Source organism: Temnothorax americanus, unplaced genomic scaffold (genome assembly GCF_048541705.1).
Source record: "Temnothorax americanus isolate GAGA-0224 unplaced genomic scaffold, ASM4854170v1 Scaffold108, whole genome shotgun sequence".
NCBI lineage: Eukaryota > Metazoa > Arthropoda > Insecta > Hymenoptera > Formicidae > Temnothorax > Temnothorax americanus.
The window spans coordinates 272,501-294,930 of record NW_027509240.1 but is presented as its reverse complement, the minus strand read 5'-3'; the positions used below and the strand labels follow the sequence as shown (position 1 = coordinate 294,930).

The window sequence follows — 22,430 nt, the reverse complement described above, 5'->3', positions numbered from 1 at the left end:
ACGGTACCCGTCACATATTATTAAATCCTTTTTTTTTCAATTTACATATAAGTCAAACTTCAAGTAATTTAGTCATTATATATGTATAATTATTTTTATTTTTATTTCCATAATTATATACACAGTATATGATATATTTTATATATCTCTTAACAAAATAATTATAATAGTTAATTATAAGAAGAAAAAAGTAAAAGGTTTTTGTTATGAGAAATCATACAAGGGATTTCATATCCAGTATATATATATATATATATATATATATATATATATATATAATAAATAGGTTGCCGGCCAATAACGAGCAATGTTAGACGTTAAAATTTCAAAATTTATTAATGTAACATTACAAATGGTACGTTTCGGCAACACTGTGCCTTCCTCAGCCAATTTTAACAATTAATTGAAATGCCACGAATCATGTGTCAAGAGTAACAAATTTCCACATCGAAATTAACATACAGATAACATTGAAATCTAAATTATTACATACTGATGAAGTCCTTAAAGTATTGATAAGGTGTATACTTGCTGAACAAAAATTCGGAATCGTTGTGTATCAATCTTAATTAAACGTCGAATGATAAAATCCATGATTAATTCCTCAGTCGGCAGTGAGAACGAATCGAGTCAATCTGTGATTTTTTTTTTTTTTTTTTTTTTTTTTTTTTTTTTTTTTTTTTTTTAATTTATATATATATATATATATATTGTTGCGCCCGTGCCGAGACGCCCGGTAGAGGCCCGAAAAGCAGTCGCGAAGCGCTGCGTGACGTCGAGCCTTGACGACCAGCTGTTGCGTTTGTTTGTTTACTTCTGCCGTCTGTCAGATTCTCCGCCGGGCCTTCGAACCGTTCAGACGTGTTCATGAGCCATTGTTCTATTACATTACTGCATTAAACGAGTTCCTTTCTATTTGTGAGTGTTTATTCCCGGTAACGGGATTGCGCGCCGCGTTCGCGAGTGAGTGCGTGTAAGTGTGTGCTGCGATGGCGCGGTCGAGCGCAACAATATATATATATACATATAATTGGACATGTGTTGATCTCATTGTTAGTAAAATGTATTTGGATGCTGTTGAAATGTCAAATCTTTTGATTTTTGCTAATTGAGTGATGTAATTAACTATATTAAGAGCGTGTTGTGTACTATATTAATTTTATTTAGAGTACTTACATAATATACATATATACGCCAAATTAAATTGACAGTGAATGGCAATTTAATTATATCTATATAAATGGATAAAAGTACATATAGAATTACTTGTAATTCTTAAAATTGTTATTACTTTTTTAAATATATAACTAATATGTATGTGCAATGTACGTATTGATACGTAATGTGCAATAATATAATGTACTTTTCAATAATATATTCGTATTTTGACTAATTACTGGATACAATATCATTTTTTTAGGAAGCCCTTATACCTGTCTATTTTTTAATTTTATTATCTCAATTGTATATCTTATCTGTATGCGAAGAAACTTTCTTTGTGTACTATTTGTATACCTCCTTAATAGTACGCTGTTCATTTTGAATGACAAGATATTCAATATTGAGTACACATACAGTGGAGACAACGTACACTGCCCGTCATTAATTTGTTCCATTTCCCTAACAAATTTATATAGAATGTGTTACATATCCTATAGGAACTTGCTAGGGAGATGGAACGAATTAATGACGGGCAGTGTACAGTTGATGCACACGGGAAGTTTGAATCGTCTATATAGATGATGAGAATACTTGTGACAATTTTCAGCTGAAAAGTATATATGTTACCGGCCAAACCCGATTTCAGGATGAACTAATTTTTCCTGTTTAGCCTAAGAAAAACTAGTTTGTGTAAGAATGATATTTAGGTAGGAGTGCACAGAGGGACGGGGCTTCGTAAAGCCCCGTAATAAAGCTCCATAATAAAGCTTCCACATAAAAAAAGACAAAACTTGAGAGCTTAGAGACTATCAAAGTTAACAGTACTACATAGAAGTTGAACTGGTTAATCATAACGCGCTTTGGATGGACGACTAGTTCAGCCTAGGAAAAATTAGTTTATCCTGAAATCAGGTTTGGTCGGTAACACATACATGAGTTCCGCGTTTCTTCGATAATGTTTCTATATTGACGTTTTTATAGAATCCAGATTGTCTTATTAGTCTTGATACAATGTGACTGATGGATGTGCCTTTATACAGACCATATAATGTCCTTCATTGATTTTGACAAGATTGTCGCATTGTGCTAAAGAAAAGCAGATATTTACGTTTTATAGGCATTCTATGAGATAATCCCATTACGATTGCGGGATAATTCGTGTGATGTCTTAGAAACGTATTTTGGACGTATATTTTAATATCCTCTCGATATCTTCTAAAAATCTTGGGACATTGTAAGGACCTTTTTAAGACGTTTGCAAGATTGTCCTATTGCGGTAAAAAAAGCAGACATTTATGGTCTTATGGGCGTTCCATGAGACAATCCTATTATGATCACGGGATAACTTGTATGATGTCCCGTAGACGTATTTTGGATGTATATTTAAATATCCTCTCGATATCTTATAAAAATCTTGGGACATCGTAAGGACCTTTTTAAGACGTCTGCAATATTGTCCCATTGCGGTAAAAAAGCGGAAATTTTCTGTCCTATGGGCGTCCCATGAGACAATCCCATTACGATCGCGGGATATCTTGTATGATGTCCCATAGACGTATTTTGGATGTATATTTAAATATCCTTTCGATATCTTATAAAAATTTTGGGACATCGTAAGGACTTTTTTAAGACGTCTGCAAGATTGTCCCATTGCGGTAAAAAAAGCGGACATTTACTGTCCTATGGGCATCCCATGAGACAATCCCATTACGATCGCGGGATATCTTGTATGATGTCCCATAGACGTATTTTGGATGTATATTTGTTGTCTGGGTTGTAAAATGCCTCTTAAAACTAAAGAGAAAATTGAATTAAAAATAAAATAATAAGTACTTACCGAACATCAAGCACGGCGGACCATCCGCACCACACGTCGACCGGTGGCCACATTCACCGTGACCTCCAAAGGCTTGATGAGTACCCATGTGCCCGGGGGTATTAAGGCCGCCTTCACGTAGAAAAGAGGGAGCAAGCGAGACGAGGAGGGCCCCGCACACGCACTAGTAGGCGCACCACGCAAATTTACGGCACCCGCTCGCGCCGCCCTTAGCCAGTACGACCGCATACAGGCGTCGCAAGACGCCGGCGCAAAATACAGATTGCACTAAATGCAACTCATTTAAATAGAGTTAATAAAAGTGCTCAGGGCTACGTCTCAAGAGCAACTAAACGTGCGATGAGAGAAAAAACGCAAGGAGAAGGCATTATCGAGCCAAGATAAAAATTCGAAGAAAGGTAACATGAGCCCTTATCTTACAGGACGCTGATCATCGTTCAGCACTTCGCGAAAAAAACCGAAACCCGAGACAGCACCATCGTACAAGATACGACAATTCAGCAGCGAACCGGAAATATACTTTTAGAGAACCGGACAATTGCAACAGGTAGAAGCTACATGGAAACTAGCGATTAAAATCGACGTAGCAGCCCTAGGAAACCGATACCACCAACTTCAGGAAATTCTACAGCAAACCGAAGAGTTATGCAAAACGATAATCGCAAAGGACACGCAACAGACGTGCAAAAACATTCTCCATACGATAGAGAAAGATAACGAAAAATTAACGCAATTATTAACGCGATTACAGTCTATATGTTATAGTCAAAGCCCAAAATGCGGGCATTCTTAGGATTGACTAGTCAATTTTAGGGAACGACCAAGCGTCTTGGTCAAAGTTAGAAACTAAACAAAAATCACTTCGGACTTTGACCAGTCAATCCTAGGTGTGGCTTAATTCGGACTGTGTGACTGTTAACAAATAAAATCAAGATTTTTGTTACTAAATTAAGTTCTTATTGTTAACATAATGTAGCTTTTTATTTACGTTGTAAAGCGAAATTATAAAGTACATGCATGGGGGGGGATGCAGGGGAGAAAAGCCTTCCTGTTCACGTGCGCTCACGCATGTAAGCTCCCTTGCACCCCTCCATGCATGTGCTTTATAATTTCGCTTTACAACTTAGCATGTACTTTAAGTTGTAAAGCGAGGTCAACGCTGCCTACCGGCGGGGTGGGTGCGGGATAGGGGGAGGAGGCCGAAGGCCCCCCCTCGCACCTCCCCCCGTGTGTGTGTGTGTGTGTGCTTCCCACGCATAATTAAACTAAAGAAACTCCCAGCGTGAGACCTAACTGCTTGAATCGAGATGCTTGGTTATTCTGCACGATTTAACTGTTTAATGTTAACTGTTTAACAACTTCTATAAAGCAGGGCATACACACGTGTGTGTGTGTGCCCTGTTTTAACGAAAATCACAACTGCTATAAAGCAGGGCATACACACGTGTGTATGTGCCCTGTTTTAACGAAAATTACAACTTCTATAAAGCAAGGCATACACACGTGTGTATGTGCCCTGCTTTAACGAAAATCATTCATTAAACAGTTAAATCGTGCAGAATAACCAAGCATCTCGATTTAAGCAGTTAGGGCTCACGCTGGGAGTTTCTTTATTTTAATTACGCGTGGGAAGCACACACACACACACACACACACACACACACACACACACACACACACACACACACACACACGGGGGGGGGGTGCGAGGGGGGGCCTTCGGCCCCCCTTCCCCCGCACCCACCCCGCTGGTAGGCAGCGTTGACCTCGCTTTACAACTTAAAGTACATGCTAAGTTGTAAAGCAAAATTATAAAGCACATGCATGGAGGGGTGCAAAGGGGCTTTAGTCCAGTCAAATTAGACAAAAAAAGGCTTTTGCTCGGAAGTGAAGCGGTATCAATGAAACCTTTTTAGGGTTGTTGGGTAGATGTAGAAGAGCTTATTTCTGAGTTGTCGGGTTAATCGGACCGATGGGTTTTTAAGGAAGGGAGGGGGAATAAAAAATTTCGTTTTTTCGCAATAACTCATCGAATTTTGACCGTACATGATTTACTAACCTTTCATTTTGTAGCTCTTTTAAAGCCCTACAATTCATTTCCTGAAGACCCTAACTTAAAATCAATATTTGTCGAGTTCTAGCCGGTGAAAGTGGGAAAAAATATATTTTGTCGCGGTTTTTTGCGTTTATCTCGTTTCCATTAATAGATAGAAATATGCCGCCACTGACAAAGTTGTAGGGCTTAAAGAGACCTACAAAACGAGGGGTCAGTCGTTCAGATTCGTTAAAAATTGAGCCCAGAAAAGCCTCTGGAAGTCGCGCTTTTAACACGTGGCCGATCGTCGCTGGCGGCGGCGCGCCGCCGCGATGACGATCGGCCATGCGACGGCGCGTCGCATGTCGAGTCGAGTGCGCTCGGGACTCGCTAGAACTCGACAAACATTTATTTTAAGTTAGGGTCTTCAGGAAATAAATTGTAGGGCTTTAAAAGAGCTACAAAATGAGGGGTTAGTAAATCATGTACGGTCAAAATTCGCCGAGTTATTGCGAAAAAACGAAATTTTTCATTCCCCCTTCCCCCCTTAAAAACCCATCGGTCCGATTAGCCCGACAACTCAGAAATAAGTTCTTCTACATCCCCCCAACAACCCTAAAAAGGTTTCATTGATACCGCTTCACTTCCGAGCTTAAATGTCTAATTTGACTGGACTACTTACATGCGTGAGCGCACGTGAACAGGAAGGCTTTTCTCCCCTGCATCCCCCCATGCATGTACTTTATAATTTCGCTTTACAACGTAAATAAAAAACTACATCATGTTAACAATAAGAACTTAATTTAGTAAAAAAAATCTTGATTTTATTTGTTAACAGTCACAAAGTCCGAATTAAGCTACACCTAGGATTGACTAATCAAAGTCCGAAGTGATTTTTGTTTAGTTTCTAACTTTGACCAGCCGTATTAGTTATTCCTAGGATTGACTAGTCAAAAGCCGAAACGCAAAACTTATTTCGGGCTTTGACCAAGACGTTTGGTCGTTCCCCAGGATTGACTAGTCAATCCTAGGAATGCCCGCGTTTCGGGGGATGACTATAACATATATATAAAACAAACAATAATAAACGAGGTTTAATAGATGCGATCGGCACGATCAGCAAAACGCTGTTCGGCACTATGGATGCCGACGACGCAAAACACATACAAGAGCAGCTTGAACTAATACAAAATCAGCAACAGACATTACGGCACACCGCGAAAAGTCAATTAATGGTGATAAATGCCACAATAGGCCACATGGAGGCCTTAAAAAAATTGTTATATTATAACGAGCAACTGCTGACGAACGTCACGACACGGATACAGCTGGACGCACTGTACGCTAGAACAGAAGAAATAGACGAATAGTTATTAATACTAATTACAATTACAGAGGATCTAATAGAAGACGTGAAAGACACGATAGACTACCTCACATATTCGCGAGAAAGAGTCATATTCACTCGTTTATTACCGATAGAAAAAATAATAACAGAATTAAAAAAGGCGACGTCACAATTGACGCGAGAATCTTATTTCCCATTTAAAGTTAGACTAGAAAATTGGAACGATATAGAAAATTACGTAGAAATTAACGCGTATTACGATAACTCAAACATTTATACGATAATCAAATTTCCCGTGGTAGCATACCTCGTGTACAAAATAATAAAAACGACACCATTACCTGTCCACAATCACGCGAATATTTTTACATTTTTAAGAATTACTCACAACATATTAGCGATAGATAAAGAGAATCATAATTATATAACGCTAGAGGAACGCGATTTAAATGATTGTAAACGAAACGGAATAAAATACATATGTAACCGAAACTACCCGGTATACTTTATAAAAGCCGACGCACCATGCGAGGTGCAAGTTTATGTAAAAACGCCAGGATATGTAAACACCTGCGAGAAACGTGAAATAATGTCAAACGTAACCTTATGGATAACATTAAGCGAATCAGCAAACGTGGCTATTCTCAACACCGAAAAAGCAAAAGCTAACGATTCAATGTAACGATCAGGCGGAACAAAAAGTAGAAATTGAACAAACAGGAAAACTAAGTATAAACGAAAATTGTAAACTAACCACATCCGACATTATTATAAAAAGAAAAAGACAAACGACTATGAAACAAATAGAAATACACTTAGCAGATTTTAACTTGACGCTAACAAACAAAAATAAAAATACTAGCGAACAAGCGAAAAAAGAAATTAGATTAGAACCCGTAATTAGGAATTAGAACGAATTAATGGAATGAAGTCTAGACATAAGCGACATAAATAAAGAGTTGGAAAAATCCCAAGACACCCTAATAAAAAATCCCGGTCATATATCCCGTAGGAACGACACATACGATAATAATAATACTAAGCGTAATAGGAATAAGTATCTATGTAACAAAAAGAAACAAGAAACGAGCAAGCGCCCGACCGCAAATACAGGGCGACCCAGCGATGTTATACTAGAAAATAAGGAAAATGTAACCACAGAAAATAATAAAGAAAATAAACCATTCCTAATAGAAATAGAAATAGGATAAGCAGAAAAAAATTGTAACGAAAACTACAGACCGTAGTTTCCTTCTCTCAAAGGGGGAGGGATGTTGCGGCCCCAATTAATGTAATAATAAATAAGAATAGTATTAAGAAATACCGAGAAGAACAATAGGGAACGCGATCGCGAAAGCCCGAAAGAATTATGCCAAAGCCGAATTAGCAAGAGATGAGTTGCGCGATCGGCCCACATACAATCGAGCAACTCAGCAATATCGAAGGACAGGACGAGGATACAAAAGGAAGCGACAGAAGGAGACGAGAGGGCAATGTGAGTCAGGGAGCAGATCAGTAACGGGCATTTTATGTAATAACGGTCAACCAGAGTTAATTATACAATCATTTATTAAAAATGTCGTGTGTTGTAATCATTTATAATCCCGCCTCCTCCGTGGATAAAAAGATCCCCGGTGTCCCTCTTCCAAAAAAGGGGTACAATAACCCTGTAGAGATTACATCGTATAGGCCTATAAATTTGCTGTCTGTTTTATCAAAAGTTCTAGAAAAACTTATTTACAAAAAAATCAAAACAATCGTAGAGTCCCAAAAAACAATCCGAGATCATCATTTAAATTCCGGGAGCAACATGAAACAATAGAGCAAGTACACCGAATTGCAAGGAAAATCAGAAAAACCTTAGAAGACAAATCGTATTGTGCTGCAGTGTTCTTGAATATAGCTCAAGTATTTGATAAGGTTTGGCATCTGGGACTTTTATATAAAATTAAAAAATGACTCATAACTTCTACTAACTTCTAAAATCATATTTGTCAGAAAGACAGTTCACCATAAAATACCAAAAGGAACTCTTGGACTTGCAGCCTATAAACGCGGGTGTCCCACAAGGCAGCATCTTAGGTCCCCTGGTGTATCTTCATTTTACAGCAGATCTTCCAACAACTCACAACTACAGGAATGTACGCTGACGATACAAGTGTCCTTGCCTCTCACAAAGATCCAAAAGTGGCATCAAGAAATCTACAAAAATCTATTGACAGAATAGTAGAATGGTTCAAAATCTGGCGTATTAAACTTAATGAACTTGAATGAAAAATCAGTTCAAATCACTTTTACTCTAAACAAAGAAACATGCTACCAGTTAAAATAAATAAAAAGGAAATACCACAAGCTCTTTCGGCAAAATACTTAGGAATTCACTTGAATCGCAGACTGACCTGGAAAACGCACATATGGAATAAAAGAAAACAACTTGGACTTGTGCATAGAAAAATGTACTGGCTGTTTGCTCGAGACTCTAAACTTTCGCTCTACAACAAAACTTTACTATACAAAGCTATTCTGAAGCCAATTTGGACATATGGTATCCAATTATGTGGATCAGCCTCAAACTCAAATATCGAAATTCTGGAAAGGTTTCAATCTAAATTACCAAGAACACTAGTGAATGCCTCCCGATTTGTCACAACTGAAATCATTCGTTGAAATTTAAATATCGAAACTGTAAAGGAGGTAATAACAAGATACGCCAGAGAGTATGTCGACCGACTGGACTCTCATCCAAATCAGCTAGCAAATAGACTTCTGAACAAAAAACTGGACAAAAAACTGAAGAAGTATAAACCATTGAACTCAATTAACAGATCAACACAAGTTAATTTTCTTTCAAACCCAGTAGATAAAAGACGCAATTGTTAATATTGTTGCATCCGCGCTGAACTCGAGCGAGACGCCCGGTATAAGACAGAGTCGCGAAACGTCCTTAGCAACGAGCCGGATTGATCAAACAACAACCGTCAGATTTGTTCTCGAGCCGCTGGACCGTTCGGACGTGTGTCCACGCTCTTCTGTAACGTGACTGTAATCAACGTTGAGATTGTTTTGCTCTTTAACGCAGTGTTCCCTTTATTTCCGCGAGCTCCGGGAGTGTGTGAGTGAGTGCAAGTGTGACGCGGCGAGCGCAACAATATTAAGGATACATTCCTCTGGGAATGTATCTGCACGTTTATTTTTTTCTTTAAAACAATTTACTTAATGTCTCCAAAGATTGTAAATTTGCTAGGAGTAAAAAAATATGACAAAAGAAGATTTAGAAAAGGAAACCGTCAGACACTCAGATTATGCAAAAACCTGCAGATTCTGTTCGCTGCCTTTTCGAGCTTAATTAAAGCATCTTCTATCCTAGAAGCTGAAATAAAGATGGCAATATCATTTGCAAACTGCACAATCTGACAGTCCGTGCCTAAGTTTTTTAAGAGGTCGGCAATATAAATACTAAACAATGACGGGCTTAAAATCGACCCCTGAAGAACACCCTTGTACGTATAGAACGTACCTATACATTTTCCGTTGTGAACCATCTTATGTCTGCGAAAGTGTGTAAGATTATACACAAATTTACAAACCTTTAGTGGAAGACCCATCTCTTTGAGTTTATGTACGAGGCGGTTTGGAAGAACATTGTCAAATGCATTAGATAAGTCTAAAAACAAACATGCAGTGGCATATGACCAAAGATATAACTAGTATAAGTAATTATTTAAAAACACCCCACTTGCCAATGACCTTGACCTTGACATATGTTGTCAAGGTCATGACCCTTAGTAACTTTGACCTTGAAAAAAATGGCGGTCACGATCCGTTCAAAAGTTACGAAGCATTAAAGTTCTCGCTTTGTAAAAATTATTTAACAATTGTATACACGCACGCGCGCGCGCACACACACACCGAAGGGGCGGGGGTGCTTTCAGCGTGGACTTTCCACGCGTGAAAAGTCGTAAACCTATGTGGCACCTTGTTTCGCGTGAAAAGTATATGCGTGGAGGCAGTAGGTTCCGCCATGCGTGGGCTTTCTTGTTGTGCTCTGCTGCACATGATGGTGTGGGGTGGCCCTCGCTTTGCGTGAAAAGTCCACACCACTATGTGCAGCAGAGCGCAACAAAAAAGCCCACGCACGTACTTTGAAGGTACACTATGTGTCTAGTTTAACGATAGTGGGGCCTTCCACAGAGGAACTATCCAAAAATATAAGCTATTATCTGCTTTAAACATTTAATTGAATAATGGCAATGTATATTGTATTATTAAAGCAAAAAGACTTCAATATATTTACGATTCATTGCTTTAAAACTTTTCTTTGCTCATACATGTACTATTTCAACATATATTAGTCGTTTATACCTTTCAATACTCAAAATAACTGCTATATTTTTCAAACTTTAATAATTTTTTAATAAAAAACGACCGCCGGCTAAAACCTTCTGAAGATCACTCAGGAGGGTGACAACATATGACAAGATCAAGGTCATTGACGAGTGGGTGTTTTTGTAAATATTTACCCTAGTGTGAATTTCAGTAGTGAGTATAGGCAGATTGTCCTGACAAGATTTAAACTTACAAAAACCAAATTGGATGTTGGGCAGTTTGTGATGTTTTTCAACCCATTAATTGAGACATAATTGAATGAGCTTTTCGAGTAGCTTTAACGCACAAGATGTTAGAGTTAGGGTGTGGTCACATGGACTGATATTTTCCGCGTAACGCGTATCGCGTAACCAATCAGAAGCGCGAATATGCGTAACCAAAAATGCGAAACGCTTCTAATTGGTTACGCGGTTACGCGTTACGCGGAAAATACATGCCATGTGACCGCAGTCTTATATGTAATCAACATAAATTAAAAATTTCTTTTTTTTAGTCATGTACATTGGCGCGATATGGCGCTATCATTCAAATCACTCTAGTACCTTCTAGTTTTGGCAACACTGTTCTTTTAAGTTTCCTTTCTCTAATTCTAATAACGTATGCCATAGCTTTTGCTTCCTCTCTCGCGACTTATGTACTAAGGTCCGAATAAAAAGTTGTTTCACAAGTATTTCACCTTTGTTCGTTCTTTATTCAGTATACTGTAATAATCGGTAGGACTAACAAAGACATGAGAGATATATATGGGTCTATACTTTTCCGGAGTACTTTTAGGTATCACAAAAATCAGAGAATCATACTAAGTCTTTAGGAAATAGACCATTTGTAAAAATGTCATTAAGTATAGATAAGAGCAAAGAGCGATATTCTGATGAGAGACCAGCTAAGATTCTATAATCTGGTCCAATCTGGGGAGGACCGCTTTTTTGCAACATGTATGACATGATCGAATTCACTTTCGTTAAATGGTTAATCAAACATTTTGCATAAATTATTCTCGGAAAATACTTCCATTTCAAAATCTACTGGGTGTAGGAGGACACAGAGCATTAATCTCGTTGACCAATGCTTCGTCAATTACACAGTTGGACGACGGAGATGAATGAAATAGATTCAAGTAGCGGTTCATGAATCTTTTAACCATGTTCCACAAATATAAGTAATGGAAGTGCGAGGAGTAAGTGATTTGCAATAGCTGGACCAGCTCTTCCTTTTAAGCTCCTTCAAAATTCTTTTGGCAAACGCCTCAAATCTCTTTAATTCCAAGTAGTTCTGGAAAGAGGGGTTACGGCGATAATTATCCAAGGCCTTTTTCCTGTCTGCTATTTTTTTAGCACATTGCTCTTTCCACTATGGAGCAGGAGGGGGATTATGTTTTCGTTCTCTTTTTTTACTAGGACACCTGCTGGGGATAAAACTGTAGATAGATTCTTTTTTACAAATAAGATAAATTTTTCATATTTCTGCACAGCATCAAGAATCTGGTCACAAACAATCGATTTAAGCTGAGGAAAGATACTGGACAAGTATGTGAAGAACTTTTTCCAAACCATTCCCGCAAAATTTAATTTGTGATTGAAAAATTGTTATTGAAATAGCTTTAACTGTAGAATTCACTGTGATAATAGCTGGGATGTGATCGCTATTGAAATTGTCCTCAGAAAGTCTCCATAAACAGTAGGAAAAGATTGGACGTAACGAAAGCCAAGTCGATAACATATTTATTTTAATTAGGACGCGAAATAAAAGTGGGCCATCCGTCATTTAACGGAACTAAAAATTTTTTACGAGTGACTTCAAAAAGTGCCTTTCCCATCACCATCCAAAAACTTCCAAACCCCAAGCCGTATGATAAACGTTGAAATCCCTAGTGAGAATAATACCGCTACATTGTTTCTATTCACAAAAACTCAAGAGGTTACATGCGAGCAAAATTTAACTCACAATCAGTCTTAAAATAGCCAGGAATGTAAAAGAAAGATATCGATTTTTATTGGATATTGATTAATTATCCGATTTCTGATCAGGAGGAGACAGTTCCTAGGCCGCGGATCGCAGGAGCATAGAATTACATTCAGAAATAAGACCTTCCTTTTTCTTTAGGATACAAAAAATGGTGAGAAGCTCGCGCAGGGGGTTCTAGCCACTTGGGTAGAAATAGGCGCGAAAAATCATTGTACAGAGAGTTATTTTCCTGTGCTCATAAGTTAATCTGCCGATAGTTTTTACACAAGCTAATTACGATCAAAGTTCTGACTTATACAGTCGACACTCCTTATTCGCGGTGGTTACGTTCCTGACAACTGCCGCGAATACGGAATCCGTGAATATAAAGTAGTTAAATGTGTGGTAGTACATGAGATACGTTCCAAGAAAAATTAAATTAAACAAAAAATCTAAGAGATAAGATTATTTTTTTTATTTAAAATAAGAATATGCAATGTATGTAATGAATTTATGTATTAAATATTGTTCGAGATCCGTCGAACTTTCCTACGCGAAACATTGGCTCAAAAACATTATTATATTTAACATCGAGAAATACCGATGTTTATGTGGTTCGAGCTCTGTCGAACTTGTTCGAAACATACGTTCCCCGCGATCCCCGCGCCCTCGAAGCCCATCAATCGCGATCACGCGTTACGAGAGTGCTCCCTTATTTGTCGAAGCACGGAAACGGCTGTTGTGACGCGTGATATGACCATACGGACGAATAGCGATTCAGCTCTCATCGCGCGTTCGTTCCTGAAAAACAACCCTCTTGAGTAAACGGCGAACTCGCTCGCCGGACAGTCAGTCGTTGCTGAGGATTCCTAGCCTCAAGTCGTGGGCCAGAACTCATAGCCGAAAGTCGTCGCGTATCAATCCTCGTCTAAAGACAGCACGGCTCTCTCCCTCTTAAATCGCTGCTTGAATCGCTACTCGCTCGGTTCGTCTTAAAGTGCGGATCAAAGTTACTTATATTTTTTCATTAAGTGTGCTACTTTGCGAGGGGTCCGAAAACTTCCGGTCGTGCTCCGCTCGCGATCGTTCTTCTGCCGCGCGCTCAAGATTTCCGTTCGACGCGTACAAGATCTCCGCTCCGCGAGAGGCTTCGATGCGAGAAGCTGAGACAAGATTTCCGTTCGCGAGACCTGGCAGAAAAGTACGAACGACTCAGAAGATTTCCGAATCCGCGGCGCACGATCCGTTGTTCCCCCTCGCGTCTTTTCCGTTTTTGAAATAAAGACTATATATTTCTTTGTGCAATCTGTGTCCCGAGTGCTTTAATCCTCATTCCTCTCGCGAATTTACGACTCGCGTTATCCACGCTTCTCGCTCAACTCTGAGCGGAATCCAGATTCAGGGCGACCGTCGGAAAGCGACGCTTGAACAAATATATTTTTAATAAATTTTAGTTGTTAACTATCTTGAAAAATGTAGTTATCTTGGTCTGCTTGGTTGCAGTTTTTTAAATTGATTCGTATGATCATCAATTGCCTCCTCTATTTTCCTTTTAAAAATAAGACTTTTTTCCATAGACGGATCGTTGCCTATAAAGAATTCACAAAGATCGTGAGAAAGCTTGATTCCTATAGCCAGTGTTTTTATGTCAAACTCTGGTTTCTCTGAACTTAATGTCGATGCATCTTCGTCAACCTTTATCAACTGAATTTTTTCTGTCAAAATTTATTCTAATTCAGTTTCTGTAAGATCTTCATATGACTGTAATAATTCTTCAATGTCATTAATTTCCAATTCTTTGAAACCCTCCTTTCCAATGCTGTTGGCTTATTCTGTAATGTCTTGCATGGTCTGTGTAGTATTAATCGAAAGATGTTCATGCCCCGACTCCAAGCTGACCACAGTTTTTTCCAGCACGAATAAAATTTTAAAGTTTTCAATGCGTCCAATGATTCCTTGATGAAAATTATGCAATGACTAATGTCAAATAATGTAGATGTAGAATACATATTCACTCACTCAATGCAACCAAGAAGCTAAAGCACGAGAAAATAAAGAAAAATAAATTGTGCGCAATGTACAAAATAAAAGCTTAACGTTACAATAAATAACTGAATCCGACGGACGTCATCAAAGATTAAATAAGGTTAAAAAAAAGACAAAAAGATAAATAATATGTGCTAAAAAAAAAAGTTAATAAAAAACATAAATAAAGTAAATAAATTGTTTACAAATAAATTGTTTAAAGTAGACATAGGCATGATGTGGAAACTCTTTGTGTATAGGACTTTAAATTCAAATTGTTTTTCTAAAGTTTATTGTAAAGTATGATAAATCTTCTTCGATGATTATTTACATCCGCGAATATTGAAATATCTATCCGCGGATAAAGAAATGTAGTCACAAATATGCTGACCGCGAATAGCAAATCCGCGAATAAGAAGTGTCGACTGTACTCTTTAATTTTAACAAAATTCCTCTTGAATCAGGAATTAATACTTCCTTTAAATCAGGATTTTAACTACAATTGTAAATAAAGAATTAAATCATATTAAATCAGATTTTAAACAACAGTTGTAAACGTGTTCTCCCTGAATAAAGGTAATTTTAATTTCAATTCTCAAAACTAATTTAACCGTAATAATATCCTTATATTTCTCAACTCTTATCTTTAACTGTCGCTGCCAAAGAGCGTGGCAACAGTAATTTCCAGATATTTTTGTCGCTGCCAAAAAGTGTGGCAACAGGAGATTTCCTTCCTTAACTTGTCGCTGCCAAAGATTGTGGCAACAAGATTTTTCTTTATCCTCATCCATGCCCAGAAAAGGGGGAAAACATTTCAACTCAAAAAAAAATAAATGTCAGAGTAAACAAGCTATACAATTAAATTGAGATCCTTTTCCATTTCTATTCAAATTAAAGAAATTAGAAACCGAAATTCAAAACAATAAAACTCAAACTTTAATTCCATATAAACTAATCCCTTTGAATTTAATAGTTGATTTTCCAAATTTTAATTTAATAAATAAATCTAATCCTCGGTTTAAAACATACAAAATTCAATATCTTTTCGCGCGCCGGACTGGATTAATCACGCAATCTGGTCCAAATTCCGGGTAAATAACTTACATGTTTTGACCCAAAAACGGACAGATAAACTTAACTTTGACAAAATGTGACAAAGTAAAACCACAAATCATGAGGAGACCGTTCCGGATGTCGATATATTGAAACAATCAGGATTTCGCCTTTCGCCCACCGTAGTAGGAATCCTAACGGCCAAGCGTTTCTAAAGAGAGCTGCAAGAAGAAGATATCCCTTTCAACTACATAGCGAATGTAGCAAGTGTTTTTTAATTGCAATAACCAAGCCCCCTGATTTAGAGAAGAGGGACTATCAAACCTTAAAATATTAAAATTCTTAAACAAAATAGAGCGATTCAAAGTCAACCAAGTCTCAGAAAAGAGCAGAATGTCAAAGTCCTCTATAACCCCAAGTAAAGAATCATTTTTGCTTAGCAGGCCATGTGCAAGTTCTATTGAAACATTTTTGGTTCACGGTGAATCATCTAGCAAGTTTAGCAATTGAGGAGTAGAGGAGTTCGTTTCTTTATTGAAAAAGATTCTTTTAAGCGAATCAGAGAGAAGAGAAGCCGTATGGACAACACCTAATGAGCTAAATATCGAAAAATCCCGCTCTGTGAAAGTAATCAAGAAGCTTAGAAATTCGTGAGGAAAATCATTTATGTTCAGGGGACTAGCTCCTAATTGAGTACTGTCAGCTAAGGGAGAATTAACAAGTATAGGTCGAGAAGGGGTATTGAAAGCTTCTTTCCTATCTTTGTCTATATCCATAGCCATCCTCGACAAGTCCTTTTGAGAAGCAGAGTCGAAGAAGACGCCCTAACTATCTTCCTAGCTTTTTTAATTGAAGGCACCCGTTTCGGTATGCCAAATGCCTCTAGATGACGTCAAGGAAGATGAAGATGAAGGGACATATAGCATATTAGCTGGAGAAAGGAGGGTGTGAAAGTTTCACAGTGAAACCCGCCGAAGCTTGGGCAAAGGAGCGTTGTTTATGTATAGACAAATTTGGGTTAACATCCTTTAGAAAAGGAAAATCTTCAAGCAAAAAAGAGTTTGGGGGCAAGACATTAATAATGCCCCTGACAATATCACATGCATCCGCAAGAGTGATGTTACAGAATACATCTATCATTCTGATTTCCTTTTGAGTTTTGAGTTCCGGGCAATCAACATGGTCAACTGAGTGAGAACCCTTACAATTAATACACAAGGGTTCTGGTGCAGGACATTGTACTTTATCCCTATGCGATTTATCCCCACATCTAACACATCTCGAAGCTCCCTTACCCAAAACCAGGCTTTGACGTGATCAAATCTAAAGCAAGCTCGACATTGCAATACGCGCGTGACGTAAGGGAAAATTTCACGATAGACACGATAAATCGTTACCTTCTTTGGAAGGCGCTGACCAGCAAATGTTATTGCTACTGTTTTCGAGAGAACAAACTTAAAGCTCGGGTTCGAGTTTGAGTCGCTCCTATCAGTTGCAAAATTCTGCACCGTTTCGCAAATCCTACGATTCAATCTCCGAACTTGAAGAAAGGAACCTTGAGAAAGGGCTCTGGATATTTTCTAATATTTCATAGTCCTCTTTTAGGACGTAACGCAGTCCCGCTTAATGAATCGCTAAGATATATTCTATTGGTTTGCTCTTTTTAAATCATTTTATTTTCATAAATTCGAACATTTATTTTTAATTAGAAACATTTTTGAAGTTGTTTTTTGTCTTACAATCTTCTTCTCCAACCTCGGCCTCCTCGTTGCTTTGTCTGCGTCGCTACAGATTTCTTGTTTGCTTGTCCGGATCCTGACGCCTCCCTCTGCGATAATGTATCCCTAAACTCTACCTGAATTGTTTGCGTCCTCTCGGTGGCTCTCCTGATTGATGATAGCGGAAGCGGAGATATGAGGGGAGGAAGGACCCACAAGTTCGGTAGCGTTGATCCTCCGGAGCTGGGAGTAGAGATTCCATTTTCAAAGGGACGTTTTCTCCTTGGTGGAGTTAATACTTCAGGTGCTGGGCGACTGGCGCCGAGGATTGGTGAAGATCTACGAGGGCGAACGGCGCCGAGAGTAGGCGTCTATACGCCAGAAGCAGAGCGGCTAGCGCTAGGAGTTGGCGAAGAGTCGGAAGCTGAGTGTCTAGCGCCTGGAGACGGCGTCTGAGCGCCTTCCTCAGGGCGGCTAGCGCCTGGGGTTGCGACTTGGGGGGCGCAACTTTCTTCCGCTTAACTGCAAATATTTGGTCAAGCGAAAGAGGGTGAGTCTTGCGCTGCTTTACAATTCCTTCCTCGTTGAGACAAAGAGGAATCTTTGTCTAAAAAATGCGCGGCGTGATTGAACCTTTAGGTTTATCAGAAGGTCAATTTGCCAGATCGCCGAATTAACTTCGGACTTGGTTCCCATTATATCCACATCGTTGTTGAATTTCAAATACGGGTTCTTCATCCATCTATTGGAGACTTTTTCAAAAACCCGGTTGCTAAGGATCGTGAATCCTGTCAAACAAACCGAAGTAACCTGTGGCTTGTCAAAATGTATCAACGCGTATTGTGTATTGTATTCCCCGTGACTTCCACGAGTACCTGATAGCTGACGACGGCTGCCACATTCTCCAAGTCTAACGGAATATTCCTCATAATAGCAAGATGCAAAAAGGGAGAATAAATGCAATCAAATTTTTTACTTCAACTGAGAGTGGGCAGCAAGATTATTCGCAGTATATCTATTTTAGGAATACAGAAACTTTGGCAAAGACCACATTCTCAATTTTTAAGATATCACTCCTCATTAATTTGGAAATCGCTTTTCCCACTATGGTCGGATCCAGGAAGCTTCTCACATCAGAGATCCTCTATACGTGAACACAGAAAGAATCCTGATCATTTTCCGAATATTTGTTATTTAATATATTTCATGCGATATCAAAATCGAAGAGGAAAAAGATACCGGAGGACAGGAGGAAGAATTATTATCCTTCAGTAAAGCATTAATGACCTTACTAGTCGAGGGTGAGGATGAGGAAAACGGTGCCGTTACGACTGACTTAGACGCCCCTATGCTAAGAATCGTTCGCGCGCCCTAGTATAAGGGTCGATTTAGACACAGCCGTGCCGTACCCGTACCGTATCCGTATCGTTAACATTAGACAAGGATGGAGACAATAGGAATCCTTGTCTAATGTTTCTGTCCGTGATACGGTACGGGTACGGCACGACTACTGTGTCTGAATTGACCTTTAAGCTGCAAAAACAAATAAAAAAAACTTAAAATTCCTGCTTTTAGCATTACCTAGAACCACGACGAGGACGTAGCAGGATAATGGTTCCGTTTTTTTTATTTTTTGTTTTTTATTTTTTTTTGCATTTTTTATATTTTTTAATTTTTATATATATTTTCATATTTAATATTATTATATTGTTTTTTAATATTATTAAGGTATTATTTTATATTATATTTTTAAGTAATACACACAATTTGTAAAATAATGGGAAAAAGAAAATGAACAAAGATAATAGAAATTAAAAAGAAAAAATAAAAAAGATATTAAAAATTATGTTCTCTGGCTTTAGCCTTCGCAAATATTTCTATAACATCTTTGTAATCAAGATTATTAGCCAGTTCACTTTCAATTGATAAAAGTACTAAATCAGATAATCGTGTTTGCGTCATTGTACTTCAAAGATAATTTTTGATTAATTTTAATTTTGAAAATTTGCTTCACCGGTTGCCACAGATACCGGGATAGTTAATAATATTCGAAATGCTATTGTTAAATTAGGGAATATTTCCAGAAAGCCATTTTCAGCCAATTTATTTAAAACGTCAAGTGGAGATTGCAAACTGCTTTGTTGTATATCTGAAAATGTTGTTTTATACAGATTTATCTCGTCAAACAGTTCAATAGCATTTATGTCAGAAGAATTTATGTTTTTGTTATACAGTTTTGATTCCAAAGTTTTGCACTGATCTAAAGTAACATCAAAATCTTTTATATTATATAGAAATTTGAAAGTGTCATTATGACATACAAGCTGATCAAATCGTTCTTCTAAAGAATTTAAGGCTACGTCAATAATATAATTAAAAAACTTCACTTTAAATTTTTGTCTGGGATTTATAATTGGTTCATCTGAACGTTCATGGTCAAACCCGACAAACCGTTTTCTTTTTCTTAAGCGAAATTGCGATACAAGTGGAAATTCTGGAGAAATATTCATTTGAGCTGCTATATCTTTGGCATTTATTTCAATATCTGTAAAACCATTTTCATGATACCCTTTTAAAAAAGCAGTTACATTTCAATTAAATTTATACCTTGTGGTATGTTGATTTGATGTAACTGCAAAAATTTTGAAATAATATTGATTCTTTGCAAAATATCATACCAGCAGAGCATAGACAATATAAACTTATAAGTTACAATTTTTTCAGCAATACTATGAGCTGTATTCTTCACAATATTATCATTTGCACTTTCAAAAATCTCTAGAAAACTATCGTAAATTTGTGGCAAATTATATTGTAAAGCTTTTACTGCATTCAAACGCGATGACTATCGTGCAGCTGATTCATTTTTTGGTGTTAAATCATAGTCTGAATTGTTCAAATGTTTTTTTAAAATGTCCCATCGATTTGGAGATCGAGAAAAAAAGTTAAAAATTTCTTGTATAAGAGAAAAAAACGAAAATGATTCTAATGATGCATCAGCAGCATCATTTACCATTATATTTAAGGAGTGGGATGCGCAAGGAACGAAAAAAGCTAAAGGATTTTTATTTAAAATATGTTGTTGCACTTCATTGTTTTTTCCTTTCATATTGGAACCATTATCGTAACCTTGACCTCTCAGATTTTGTACATCTAAATTATTTGTTGATAGAAAATTTAAAATAGTGTTTGCAATGGCTGCTCCTGTTTTATTATTTTCTTTAATAAAGCCAAAAAAGTGTTCGTAATTTTTAAATTAATTATTTTTATATGAAACAAAATGCACCACTATTGTTAATTGTTCTTGATGATAAATATCTGGTGTTGCATCTACAATGATTGCAAAATACTTATTTGAATTGACTGAAGAAATTATTGAATCGGAAATTAATTTAGACATAGTTGAAAGTAGCTCATTTTGAATAATATTACTTAAATAATGGTGTCTACTTTCTTGTTTGACAAATCGACGCAAGTGTTCAGCCATGATTGAGTAAAATTCGGCTATCATCTGTACAAGTTGCAAGAAATTATCATTATTTGGGGTATATAAAGTATTGGATTTACCTCGAAAAGCTAAATTTTGTTGAGCAAGACATTTAACAATTAAAATTATTCGTTTAAAAACATTTCTCCAATGTGTTTTTTCAATACTTAAAATCTTTTTATTCTAAAAGTTTATAGTGTGCTGAGAAATCATTCGATTAGCGAAAAGTTGCCAAGATTTAAAAGCTTCGAGATGTTTCTTAGTTTGCTCATGATCTTCAGTGACACGTATATATATTTGACCAATCAGAATAACCAGAAAAACTTGACAATTTATTTTCATTTCGTTTATATAAGGAACAAGGAAAACAGAAAACAGAATTTTTGGATTTTGAGTAAACCAACCAATTTCTGGATACCTTCTCACCATTAGCCATTGTACGGGTATATAAACTTGTTGAGAAACATCTATTATTTAAGTCTAATGGAAATTTAAAATCCATAATTTGTTTGAGAACACCGTGGTCAATCATCTGAGTCCGAAAATCTTCAGAAATTATATCAGGCCAGAGACCTGGGTCTTCAAATTGTTCAATCTGAACTAATCAAGAATTATTGTCAACATTGATATTGGTATCAATATTGGTATCAATACTATCAATTAAAGCAGGAGGCAAATTTAGCAAGGATTTAAGAAATGAAACTTTTGTGTCTGTGATCGACGTTAATGTCGGATCCGAAGAAGTAGATATCGATGAAGAGGAAGCGCAAGAGGATGTGCTTGCTACCACTACCAATGAAGTTGAAGAAACAGAAGAATTTGGTGTAGTTTTTAAAAATTTAGATAATGAGTCTGATAATTTTTTACTTTCTTCTTCTTTTCTCTTCTTTTCTTGGCGAAATTTAAAACCAGAAGATTTTTTATTACTCATCTTTCTATAATTTATATATTTTATATTATATTTAAATATTTAGGAGAAAAAAGGAAATAAATAGTGGTACAGATGGGTCGGGAAAAACATCCCTATTGTCTATCACCTTTTTAAGGTTCTTATCTTTTTTTACGCGTAGCCATAAAAAAGTTATTATACATAGATTTGGTATGCTCTTTAGAACGTACTTCATCATCCTCTTTTACCTGAACCATAGCAAGGGGCCCGGACAAGGGATACGTACCACGTAACTTGTTCATATGGGAGACCAGAGCCGCTCCACTTCCGCTGGCTCACCGAGTCATGCACTGCAGCGGGGGTCTTTTTCCTCGGCGAAATCTATGATCTCAGGACTGAATAAAGAACAAAGAGGAAGAGAGGGGAAGGGGGATCCCTGACCGTGAATGACGAGGCACTTAAATGTACTCAATTGCACCAGCCACTAAGCAGAAGATGCTTGATAGTTTTGGTCCGCCACACGCGTAATTTTAGCACATGCAAGAGT

At 37.3% G+C, this 22,430-nt stretch overlaps 1 protein-coding gene across 1 annotated transcript in view; it reads right to left on the bottom strand.

Annotated features, from left to right (window-relative positions):
• The window catches only part of LOC143904653 (opsin, ultraviolet-sensitive), a 236,224-nt gene that overhangs the window by 83,758 nt on the left and 130,036 nt on the right, over positions 1–22,430 (bottom strand). The window lies entirely within an intron of this gene.